Below are 13,367 nucleotides of genomic sequence, written 5' to 3'. Positions count from 1 at the left end.
AGCCAGTCTGGCCTCCAACTCTATTTGTAGCCACGGATGACCTTAATTAAACCCAATTTCCCTGCCTCCTAATGCTGCTTTTCTTTAAATGTAAAATAAATCTATCTTTAAACTATTTGTGTGTGTGTGTGTGTGTGTGTTATGTATGTACTATGCTGTGTGGGCACACTTGTGCCACAGCATGGAAGTAGGGGTCAGAGGACAACTTCCAGACATCAGTTCTTTTCTTCCACGCTGAGTCCCAGAGATCAAATGGAGGTCATTAGGTTTGCATAGGAAGCATTCACTGACCCTAAATGTACTTGCACCTGGTAATGCTACCATCTTAATTTTAGTAAATATAAACCTGTTCTTTTTTTGTCTGAGTTATTGGCTCATAATGCTTTGTTTTCTTCATTATATGTATGTATATGACTATACATACATATAATATATACACATATAGCTATTTAATAATTTATTTCCCTAATTTCATATTCTTTGGAGCCTGGCAGACATCTAGACCAATCAACTACATCAAGAGGTCCAAAATCAACCTTCAATAAGGAATAAGATGTCCTACAAAGATGCCAAACTCATTTCTGAGGGCAGTCTTTGAAATAAAGCCAGGAAAATTAGCTAGCTACACATGGAGAATGAAGCTGGACTTTAAAGTGTGTTCAGGATTAACCCAAAATGGGTTCAAGATCTCAAGATCAGAGGTAAATTATAAAGGTGATGTCAGACTGCAGAGATGGGACCTTTACAAGGAATTAGGTCTTGATGGGTATGCCTTCGGGAAAGGAAATCAAAATGATCCCATAGACCTCCTTTACACCTTTCACAACGGAGACACAGTGTGAGCAAAGATGTGTCCCTCATCAAGGCACCGTTTCTTCAAGAAGCTTAAGATTTCTCTAACTTCCCAACTATAAAAAGCAAATCTGCTTTCTTTTAGAATTGCCCTATCTGTGGTATTTTGTTAAACCAGCCAAGATGCATTAAAGCAGAGACTTTCAGATGATCGCCTATGGGCAGGGTTCATTGACCCTTAGTCAGCAAGGTTACAGGGAAAGGTTATGGTTTCCATGACAAAGAAAAGAAGGCTCAGACTAAAACACGTGTGTAAAGTATAATGTTCCAGGCAAATATATAACCGAGTAAGTGACTATCAAATGTCTGTTCAACTAGTGATGGGAGGCCTTTTTCAATCTTTCAGTGACTGGTAGCCTGAAACCAAGCTTTCCTAAAAGGTCCATAGGACGCGCCTATACTGCTATCAGCAACATCTACCTGTTAATAATACTCTTACTTAACTCTGACCTTATGTGGCCAATTCAAAAAGGATTCCATGCCTTCTAACATGTAAATGTTATTATAAAAGTTATTCTAGGGTTTACATATCCATACTTGTGAACACACACACACAGTTCAATAACTTTGCACCAACTTATGAGAGTCTATATTCTTCAGTCTCTTTCAAGTCTTATAACTTGAGGGTTGGCCATATGTGACTTGAAACTTGGCAAGAGATGATATCATTAATTGAAATGTAGAAAAATTATGATCATAATGCTTAGATTCTGCTTTAAATTTTACTTAGATAGCCATTAGAATCTATCAGCCTATTTTTTCATTTCTTTCCTACTATCTTACTTACTTTGCTACTCATGCTTCTCAGAATCTTTTAGAAAAGTACCACGTGAAGATCATGCTCCTGGAGAAACAAACTTCCTGCTGAACTCTACTTCTCTGGGAGGCATTGCTGTTATCCAGAGACAAAGGCTTATAACAACACAAAATTCCAGTAGTTGATTTAACTCGCTACTCTAAGTCTAGAAAGAGAAGTCAATAGAGGGCTGGAGAGAGAGCTCATTGGATAATGGAGCAGCTTACTGTGCAAGTCTGGTAATTGAATTTGGTCCCTGGAACCCACATAAAGGTAAAGGAGAACAGACTCTACCAAGTTGTCCTCTGACTTCCACATGTGCTGTGGCACATATGCCCAAATATGCACAACGTGCACAAATAATAAAAAAAAAAAACCTAAAAACTTAAAGTCAACCTAACACTTGAGAGACTACCAAGTTGTCCTCTACTTCCACATGTGCTGTGGCACATATGCCCAAATATGCACAATGTGCACAAATAATACAAAAAAAACCCCCCAAAAACTTAAAGTCAACCTAACACTTGAGAGACTCGTATTGCTTTGTTAACCCTTGTTTTATTTATGTTTAAAAGATTAAGCTGTGGCTACATTCTACAGGTTATACAAGGTTGGACCTATCAATAAACAGGGATCATGGAGGGGCCTATGGAGCACTACTACACTTCCAAGCTCAACTATCAGCTACTGATAGATTCTGGGGGAGGGGAGGTCACTGTCTAAAATTCTTTGAAAGAATTTAAGATCTAGTAGAATACATTCTGTATCAGCAGACAGGAGTTTGTCCTGACTCTGCTGTTGACTAAACGCTCATCTTCTCATCTGTGCTTTGTAAGTCGTATGGTTGGAAACTGACAGCAACCTCATCACCCTTCCAACTACTTTCAGGCTCTACGGGTCCACATATAGGGATGACATATGAGAAGCCAAACATTATGTTCAAGTGGAGGTCCTCCTAAGTTAACTAACTCCAATTCTCTCCCACCTCTCCAACAGCTAAATGTATTTAACTTGAGTATTCCTCTCTGTGCTTTATAGTACTTTTTTCTATTTACCAACAGTTGGTTCAATTTCCATCCTGATAGTGAATTTCACGTGTAGAATTAATCAAATATTTAAAAATCATTTAATCAGTATGTGGGTGAACAAAATTCTGCAACATTACTTTTGATTAAAAATATAAAACCAGTGTCAGAGAGATGACTCGGCAGATAAAGGTACTGGGCAGAGGAGAACTGACCCCTGCAAGTTGCCCTCTGACCTTCCTATGCACTGTGGTCTGAACACAGAAGATAAATAAATCTAAGAAGAAATCTGACTGCAAAATATTTTCTTCTCCTATTTATATAGTGAGTCCAAGGGCAAACTCTAACTCTACATACCACAAACATCCTAAGCAGAACCAGCATACCAACTTGAGTTTATGAATGTTATTTCTTATATTAATGATAATTATAATTAGCTATTATAAATAGGCCAATTTTCTCTATGTAACTTTCTTTATCCAATTTTTCTATTACCCATGCAAAATACAGGTCCTTATGAAATTAAGTATATCCCGTGGTCTGACTATATCCCCCCAAATTTGTATGCTGAGCTTAACCATTGATGTAATAGTATCAAGTAAGACGACTAGGTCTGCAGGCAGAGGCTTCATCAAATGAGATTGTTATCTGTTTCAAAAGATTTATTTTGTTTTGATTGATTGTGTGTGTGTGTGTGTGTGTGTGTGTGTGTGCCTTGTGGCATCAAATCCCCTTGGAACTGGAGTTACAGGCAATTGTGAGCTGCCTGATATGGGTGTAGGGAACCAACTTGGGTCATCTCTGTGGACAAACAGTAACCACTGAGTGATCTTCTCTAGCCTCAGATTAATGCTACTTTAAGAAACAGCCAAGAGGGGCTGGAGAGATAGCTCAGTGGTGAAGAGCATTGCCTGCTCTTCCAAAGGTCCTGAGTTCAATTCCCAGCAACCACATGGTGGCTCACAACCATCTGTAATGAGGTCTGGTGCCCTTTTCTGGCCTGCAGGCATACACACAGATAGACTATTGTATACATAACAAATAAATAAATAAATAAATATTTTAAAAAAAAAGAAACACCCAAGAGAGCTAGGGAAATCTATTCTACCCGGTGAGGATGGGCTGAGATGTCATTTATGAGAAAGCTGCTCAGACAAGGAAATCTGTTGTTGCTTTAACTCTGGATTTTACAGCTCAGCTCTCAGAAATGTTGGATATATATAATACACATTTAAAGGCAGGAGTCTCTTCATGTAACCAAGGCTGGCCTTGAACTCCAGAGCCTTCTGATTCAGCCTCTTTAGTAATGTAGTTATACATATACACCACCATGCACAGTTGAGAAGTGTATTTCTGTTTACACATTACCCTGTTTAAGGGATATTATAACAGCTTAAATGGACTAAGACAGAACTCAATAAATATTTACCATCTACTTTGAAAGTATTCTAATATACTTTCCTAACTTATATCCTTCATGTGTCTTCTAATGAAAATCTATTTATAAATGAAAACCAATCAATTAAAGAAGCTTCAAAATTCATCCCAGAACTTACATAACAGTAACAAAGTCATTATTTGAAATACTTACCACTCTGCAAGGGTATTTAATATCATACAGTTATGATCAGGACTCATTCCACACATGAAGAACCATAAAGGAGCAGCTATTTAAAAGAGAAAAAGATAGGATGTTGGAAAATACGGTAAAAAGCTCCCCAGAATTATTTCTTTATTGTCCATGTCATTGCTTTTTTCTTCTTCTGATGTCTGTCTTCCTTATTCATTTTTGCGTCTGCATCTTTCTCTCTCAAATCCCTCCACTCCTTTTCTTCTTTCATTACATTTTTCTTACTTTTTCCTTCATAGTCTCATCTGCTAATCAGAGCCCACCATTTATGCAACTTCTAACAAAATTACATGATGACACTGACATGCTTGCTCTCATGTTTTTTACATACAGGAAAACTATGAAACATCAAGTACTATAACTTTAGTACAAATTCACAGCAAACAGTTATTATACATGCTATGCATGGTGTATATACTTTGTATATTAGTACCTCACTTTACCTTCTATGATAGAAGACAAAATATGGACCAAGTCAACAAGACAAAACAGCAGCCTACAGAATGGGAAAAGCTCTTGACCAACCCCACATTAGACAGAGGTTTGATCTCCAAAATATACAAAGAACTCAAGAAATTGGTCATCAAAAGGACAAATAATCCAATAAAAAATGGAATACAGGGCTGGAGAGATAGCTCAGAGGTTGGGAGCATTGCCTGCTCTTCCAAAGGTCCTGAGTTCAATTCCCAGCAACCACGTGGTGGCTCACAACCATCTGTAATGAGGTCTGGTGCCCTCTTCTGGCCTGCAGGCATACACACAGACAGAATATTGTATACATAATAAATAATAATAATAAAAAAAGGAATACAGACCTAAACAGAGAACTCTCAACAGAGAAATCTAAAATGGCTGAAAAACACTTAAGGAAATATCAACATCAGAGATATGCAAATCAAAACAACTCTGAGATTCCATCTTACACCTTTAAGAATGGGCAAGATCAAAAACACTGATGACAACTTATGCTGGAGAGGTTGTGGGGAAAAGAGAACACTTCTGCATTGCTGGTGGGAATGCAAGCTTGTACAACCCCTTTGAATGTCAGTATGGTGATTTCTCAGAAAATTAGGAAACAATCTATCTCAAGACTCAGTAATACTACTTTTGGGTATATACTCAAAGGACGCTCAATCGTGCCACAAGGACATGTGCTCAACTATGTTCATAGCAGCATTGTTTGTCATAGCCAGAACCTGGAAACAACCTAAATGCCCCTTGACCAAAGAATGGATAAAGAAAATGTGGTATATTTACATAATGGAGTACTACACAGCAGAAAAAAATAAGGACATCTTGAAATTTGCAGCAAATGGATCTAGAAAATATTATATTGAGTGAGGTAACTCAGACCCAGAAAGACAAATACATATCATATGTACTCCCTCATTAGTGGATTTTGACATAAAGCAAAGAAAACCAGCCTACAATTCACAATCCCAGAGAACCTAGACATCAATGAGGGTCCTAAGAGAGACATACATGGATCTAAGCTACAAGGGAAGTAGAAAAAGTCAAGATCTCCTGAGTAAATTGGGAGCATGGGGACCATGGGAAAGGGCAGAAGAGGAGGGGAGCAGAGAAAAATATATAGCTCAATAAAAACAAAACAAAACAAAACAAAACACCGAAGACCAAGAAAGTTTAAGGAACTTGCTTAAGGTTACTCTGGCAAGTTTATTTTCAGGTCCAGCTTGCTGCCTTAGTTTGGATTCTAAAAGCACTACACTATCCCAATCTAGTCCTTAAATATTATGCAAGGGAATATAAACCTTAATTTGGATTGACTGTACCATGAAAACAAACATTAAACAGCTGTGATTAGTTTCTATCCTAAAGATATATTACAGTTAGCTTTATGCTATTGTGAAATGAGACAATTTTGACTTACATTTAATGTCAGAATAACGAACACTGCCAACTATATGATAAAATGTACAGTATACTAATTTATTAGATTATTATACATTCTTCAAGGAAATCCATTTTTTATTAATGAAATATCAAACAATCTTTGAGACTTACGGAAAATCCTAGAGTTCTTTTCAAGTTAAACCACTCAAGAAAATTGAAGATTTAATGCAAATGTTGTAGATCAATTTTTGAAAAAAAAAATTGCTATTTCTTTTTTAGACTCTAATTTACTACTTTGCCAAAACTCTACTCAAGAATTTTTAATAAAAGTGCTCAAAAATCTTAAAAAAAAAGTAAAAATGAAAACAGAAGAAACAGTTGGGCAGTTGTAGTTATGTAATATGGTATTAAGAAAAAGAACTGGCACATGAAAGCAAAAGGCCAAGGCAGACATGCATGGTAGCTCATGTCTGTTCCCAGTTCTGGGGAGGCGGAAGCAGTACGATCAGTAATTCAAAGCCATCCTTAGCTACACACCAAGCCTGAGGACAACCTAGGCTATATAAGACCCTGTCTCAAGAAAGAAAAAAAGAAAAATTAGTACCAAAATGCTACAGAATTTGGGAATCAGAAGTACTGAAGAATTTGGTAATAGTCCAAGCTTCACTGTCATTCACAGAGGATATTAATACTAGTATAAAATACTTAGTATTAATTGTATGTGATACATAACTATAATTTGATGGCTCTTCCTTTCCATTTTGGGTCTGGAAGAGGTCCACAAAGAAATGCGTCTCCCCATCTGCAGTGGGACAGTGACACAGAATGCTCTATCACAACACTTGCAAACACATCGAAGTGGGTTTCACGAAGCATGCCTTTACCCTTCAAAGAGAGCTGAAAATTTGCCACCAAGGAAAAAGATTTCCAGGTATGTGCAATGGTAACACAAAGTAAAATCCAGCCCATGCTAGACCACGTGCTGTCGATCAGAAAAATGTAATGAGGATGAAGATTCACAAACAACCTTTACACTTTGGGTAATTGTACACTAGGAACCACTTTCAAAACTGTATGGTAAACATGGGTAAGAACTAGCCACTAAAGGTCATATAAAGTTGTAAAACTGGAATGGCAGAAGAATGACAAACAAAACTCCTAGACAGGGAAAAGCAGCTACCTACCAGGAACACTGCTACATCAAAGCAACAAAAACCCACAGGTTTTAACAGAGACAGTTCCGGTTTGGTTATCTATTCACACATGTTCTGTTCTGGAAGAGCAAACAACAATGAACATGTGGTGGTGAAACAGCTACAATCTCAACACTCCTTAGAGGCTGACATAACAGGATTGTGAGTTCCAGGCAAGCCTGAGCTATTTCAAAATAAACAAAACTTACCACTGGATAAAATGGTCTAAGCTCATCAACACCTTCTTCCTGTCTGTATGTGTATTTCCTATTCCTTTTCAAAGTTGTACAAAAGAACAGAAAACATCAACGTATCATAAACACACAACATTTATTTAAGAATAGAATTATATTAGAAAAATTAAGTATAAGGTAAGAAGGGTAAGGGAATTAGAGGAAGCAGTCGGCACAGTAAGTGTAAGGTCAAGTGTGGATTCTACTTAGATCCAACTACTTAGGTCAATGAGGTTCAAATCAGTTTTTAAAGATATCTCATGCTGAATGAAAGAAAACCCATTAATAGATACCTTTGAAATATACAAAGGCACAAAATTAGAGAAAAATGCTATTTGGAAGCTAGAAATATAGCTTAGTGGCAGTGTTTAACCAGCATGTGTGAAGCCCCAAGTTCAATTCCCAGAACTACCAAAACGGGGGATCTTGCATGATACATAACAGCACTTCATAGTCACTTGTTATGGAAGCCCTGGGACCTAACTAGCACAGCAATAAAACCTCCTGCATCAGGCAATCATCTGTGGAAGGTTTAGACTACTAAAGGCAGCAGTATTCAGTAATCCCTGGGTGACAGCATCACCTAAGAACTTGTTTGCAGTCTAAATCTACAGACCTCCGGATCTTACATTATAGGATGGATCCAGCAAACTTGTGGTCGCTGGGAATTGAACTCAGGACCTGTGTCATCTCTCCAGCCCCACATCTACACAACTTAACAGCTGTTCATTTATGTCATACATGTTTTCATGTATGTACAGAACACATAGGCAATAAGCTCTTTATAGCGAAGAAGCACACTAGTAATGCAATAAATCCATGTTTCATCCTCAGTCATTTCCACAATTTTGTAGTGATGAAAAAGTTTCAATTTTGTTTTAATGTTGCACACTGTAAGGATGGATTTCCCTTAAAACTTCTAGGACAGGCTCTCCTTCAGGTCTAAGCACCTTAATTATATAAGTCAAATGAGAATAAAGTTAAATGTAATTTAACATGCTTAACATCTGTCCCAAGAGTCTAGGTGATGGGAAAATGTAGTTTCAGTCCAGCTGCTTTTCATCAGGGGAATAACTAACGTTAAGGGGTCCCCAAGGATTACGACTCCCTTCATTTCTTTCCCTTTGGAGTTTACAACCTTTGGTAAAAACAGATCAAGTTCCACAGACCTAGAAGTCACCCAGCCTTCAGAGAAAGGCAAGAAAACACTTAGGTTTAACAGAGACATTCATCAATCAATCCTCTACTGCTAGTTCTTCCAACCTTACTGAATGGACAAATTCCACCCAGCTCAGCTGACACAACCAGTCTACCAAGGAGTAGAGCAGCAAAGGATAACGGGCACCTATTCCACAACAAATATCACCCGCTTTTTACGTATTAGCATTATTTTATTTTTGAGCCCAAGTATTAATTACACATGTATCCCTCTAACTTGGTTAAGAACACAGAGAATGAAGACCTCAAAATAGATAGAAACAGAGCTAGCTACTTAATCAAGGCCCTAGAAGTTAGAAGGACTGGAAAAGTATAAAGTGTGAGGTCTGCTGTGTGGAAAAGAGGATCAACTAATCAATAGAGCCCAAAGTAAGAGCACTCTCTGCTCAGCAGATGAAAATTATATGAGAAAGGAACTGGGAATTATTGTAAGGCACAGGGATAAGATTAGTAGCTAATTCATCACGGTTATGACACTTTTTAGAAGACATTAGGGAAATACAAAGAAATAATCAAATGATTAAAGATAATGACAGAATTTTCAAGGGAATAACATAAAACTCCTAGAAGAAAAGAACAGTAACAAGAGAAGTTTACTTAATCTTTGTAGAGAACATAAGGTACTTTCCTCAATACCAAAATTATCTCTGAAATCTGTCACATCTAAGAATCCAAAAATTCATTTTAATCATTGTAGAAAAAAAATCACTAATCAGGTGACAAATTTCTAACGAGAGCTGACCAACACTGACGTGACCTTTCCTCTACCACCTGCTTTCTAGTTAAATGTATTCTCTAGATTTGCCTTTAATGTTCATCTTTAATCACCTATTTCTCTGGATTTCCCTAATGTCTTCTAAGAAGTGTCATACTGTGATGAATTAGCTACTAATCTTACTCCCATGACTTACAATAACTCCCAGTTCCTTCCTTGCGTAATTTTCATCTGCTGAGCAGGGTGGACTCAGTTTGGGCTCTATTAAGCAGCTTATCATCTTTCCACCTTGCACAGTCCGGCAGCACAACAAAACCTTCACATCTTACACTCTTGGCCTTGACCATGTAGTTGGCACCTCCTGTGTACAGAGTCGCTCTTGCCAGTCAAGATGTTTCTCCATTTTTAAATGTTAAGCTATCTTTCTGTGTTAGGTTAAAAAAATGAAATAGTGGTTTCATTTTCTAAACAGCTTGATATCGGTAGTCTAGCCACTAATGTTCCTCACCATTCAGTCTGCTGAGAACCTGAGAAGTTACCAATACCATCATGAGGGCATCCTTCCATACCCCGTTTCTCTCAAAATAATCTTCCTTTATAGTCCAAGCTTTCCTTGAACTGGCAATCTTCTTGCGTTGGCCTTTTGAGTTTTGAAACTGCAGATGTGTACCCTCAGGTATGACTAAGATACCCCACCTCCACACATATGCCAAAAAAAAAAAGGAGTATTTTAACTTCGTAATGGCTTCAATGTTTAGAGAAAAAAATCACTAATACACAATTAGAATTCCTTAATTTTTACCAAATTTTATGTCCTTATCATGAACGAGGCAGAATGGTCACTTAAAATATTTTGAATGAGTTTCAGTTTCAAAAGGTATCAGTCCACCATTTACCAATTTTCTTTCACATCATTTACCTACACCTAACATTCATTTGCCTTAGGAGTCTACCTGACTCCATTTCAGTCAGTAAAACAGAGGCACAGAAAGACTGTAGAGATTTACCTGACTGGGATGGACATGAAAGACACACCATAGAGAAAGACTGATCTGTAGAGTTTTCTCTAAAGTTGGTCCTTTGGATGTTAACTTCACTTCTAGTCCTCGACCAACTGTGACTTTGCACCACACACCGCTCAGGATGTACAAGTTAAACAACACCATTGTAAATTCACTTGGTTTAGACTTCTCTCACTAATACTTCCCTTTTACTTTACTTACACAAACAACTATTTTATTCTTAATTTAATGAGAATTCTGTCTATCCTTCATTTGGTGGATGAACGGCACAAAATTACAGCAACCTCTTTATAAGTACTGAGAAATATTTGCTCCTACCTTTTAGTTCTTCATTCACTGTTCTTGCTAAAATCTTATATTAAAATGCTTAGTGAACTTGAGATGTCTTTTTCATCAAGGTTTTTTCTGACAGCCTCAGCAGAGACAGAACACTGTCCCAGCCAACACAGTCACTCCAAGGTAAAGTATGCACTAGTGGGAGCAGTCACAGGTTGTCAATCACAGCCTATTGTGACTTTTGCTCTGACACTAGATACACTGAAATGACTCCTGAAACAACTTCTTTCAGAGTACTTAGAAAGTCAGGGTGTTGCCATACAGTGGTGTGTTGTTTTCTGAGCCCCCAGCAATACAAAGGCCTCTAAGATAATGTGTGGGTTGTGTTGATTTTTGTTAAGGTAAAATGTATGACTCTGAACTTGGGACTGAAGGCTTCAAAAGAGAAGTTTCTTCCTGACCTCTTGTGATCTCATCTCCCATTCTTTCTTCTAGGAAGCAGCTCATAGGAACTAGCCCCTCTTCTCCAGACTAAGTCACAGAAACCAGAAATCCTGTCTCCCAAAGCAAGCCACGAAGAGAGCCAGTCCCTTTTTTAAAGACCCTCATCCCAGATAGGTCTTGCTTCATATATGGGAGGACAAACTGTTAGAGAACAGACCCTCAAGAGAAACAGGCTCTGCTGGGCTTTCTGCCCACCTGCTACCAACACACGTCATAACCTTTGTCACTGTGTTCACACAGCTCTCAATTCTTTGTTGAACCTACTGGTAACAGCTTTCCATGGCTCTTTGTAATAGAAAACTTTGATTCTCTCTTAGAAAACATAACAAAATGGGTCATTACAGGACCACAATCCTTACAGTGGGTGAGGAAAAGCACCACCACTCCACCCCCTGCAAAAAAGGAACCACCAACTTCCACCTTACCAAGACTGGAGGAAGACGTTCTCACTTTAGTCTTGATGCTCAGTTTATAAAACCACTAGTGTTAACAAGCTTATAAAATAAGTTCTAAGTTCACTGGCTGAAAGTATTTCTCTCTCTGAGGCACACGAGTGAATGAGTGTGTACAGCTCTGATTTGTATCCTGACAAGACATGCTCCCAAGTCTTTTCCAGTTTGAAGTACAGTATGTTCCACCTATCAGAAAAACCTAGAGGGTAAAAGTATTTTTCGTCTATCTTGGGTCTAATAGGCATTGGACAAAGTTCTCCAAAATGGGAACTAAGTTCGCTAAGGATCTGTCTGCATCAAGTCAGTTACACAGGTGAGAGCTCTCCTGCAGCAAAGCCTCCGCTGTAGTAACAGACCCCTCCAGAGCGTTTAGCACTCATTTCAAAGGGCAGCAGTCACAAAGGCTTTGCATGATGTAGATTACACATTCCCACCATATAGAATTGCTAACAGGCTAGAAAGACTTTATTACAACTCACTTATATGTGTATGGTTTTAAACTGTTTGAATTGTGCTTAGTTTGTGTCCTAACTCCACCCTACCTAGTAACATAAAGCTGTCTGTAACACTAATTTCTGACAATCTAACGAAGTATATACTAAACTAACTTCAAAAAGCTAAGTATAAAGAAGCAAAAGCAAAGCCAAGTAACTCTTGGGAAAGCATTTTTAAACACATCAAATCCATGAATAAAATACCGGAGTTCAAGAAATACCAGTTGAACAAGAAGTCCATTTTTGGTCAAAATAAGGAGGCCATTCTTCATCTTTAATATAAGTACTTTATAGATTTTTAGCAAAACTAACCACAATCTCAGAACATTCAGGGACTGGAGAAATGATTTCATACACCTAACGGCACATTCTGGTGCTTCAAATTACTAAGTCATCGGCCAGAAAGACAAACATCCTGACATAAAGGTGAAAGTCAGTCAAATCAGAACACAGCAAAGGATACTATATTAGTACATTTGCAAAAATCAAAACAAAACAAAAATACCAAATCCCACCAATTTACTAACATCAATCTTCCAGTATTGTGAAATTATGGCAGCTTACCCCAATTTAAAGAAATTACGGTCCAGGTGCCATTCATCATTCTTTAGGAAAATAAAACATAACTTTATACTTGAAAATGCCCAAGTAGACTAGTTAGTACAACGAGGAAAAAAATTCAAAAGACCCAGGGATCACTTGAGTAAAGAAAGGTGTAAAATGTCTTAATATTTTGAACTGTAAAAATAAAATACGGTTACTTAAAGTACGAGCTCCTAGGGTTAAACATTTCAAAAAAAGAAAATGAGTTACCTGTAGTTTTATGTAGACCTGGCTATTCTACAACTTGCTCTGTAGACCAGGTTGGCCTCCAACTCAGAGAGATCCACCTGCCTCTGCCTCCGGAGTGCTGAGATTAATGTCGTGTGCCACCACACCAGGCTTAATTTTCAATGAAAACTGGAGGCTTTTTCGGTCCTTGTAACTTTTTTCATTTTGTTTTTTTTTTCCCTCTCACCAGCCACCCAACATCATGTAAAACGTGAAAGCTTTTAAACACAGCCAATAAATACAATTATTTTCGAAAAAGAACTGAGTAGCAC

General features: G+C 37.8%; 1 protein-coding gene across 1 annotated transcript in view; it reads right to left on the bottom strand.

The window, feature by feature from the left end:
• The window catches only part of Tex15 (testis expressed 15, meiosis and synapsis associated), a 41,743-nt gene extending 37,411 nt beyond the window's left edge, over nucleotides 1-4,332 (bottom strand). The window contains exon 1 of the mRNA XM_050146811.1: nucleotides 4,265-4,332. The gene's annotated coding sequence lies outside the window, so the exon portion shown is untranslated. The remainder of the gene's footprint in view (nucleotides 1-4,264) is intronic.
• Nucleotides 4,333-13,367: the final 9,035 nt, after the last annotated feature.

Source organism: Alexandromys fortis, unplaced genomic scaffold (assembly GCF_014885135.2).
Source record: "Alexandromys fortis isolate MF-2015 unplaced genomic scaffold, M_Fortis_MF-2015_v1.1 scaffold_55, whole genome shotgun sequence".
Lineage (NCBI taxonomy): Eukaryota > Metazoa > Chordata > Mammalia > Rodentia > Cricetidae > Alexandromys > Alexandromys fortis.
Note: the sequence above shows the minus strand (reverse complement) of the source record. Positions and strands in the feature narration are given on the sequence as shown.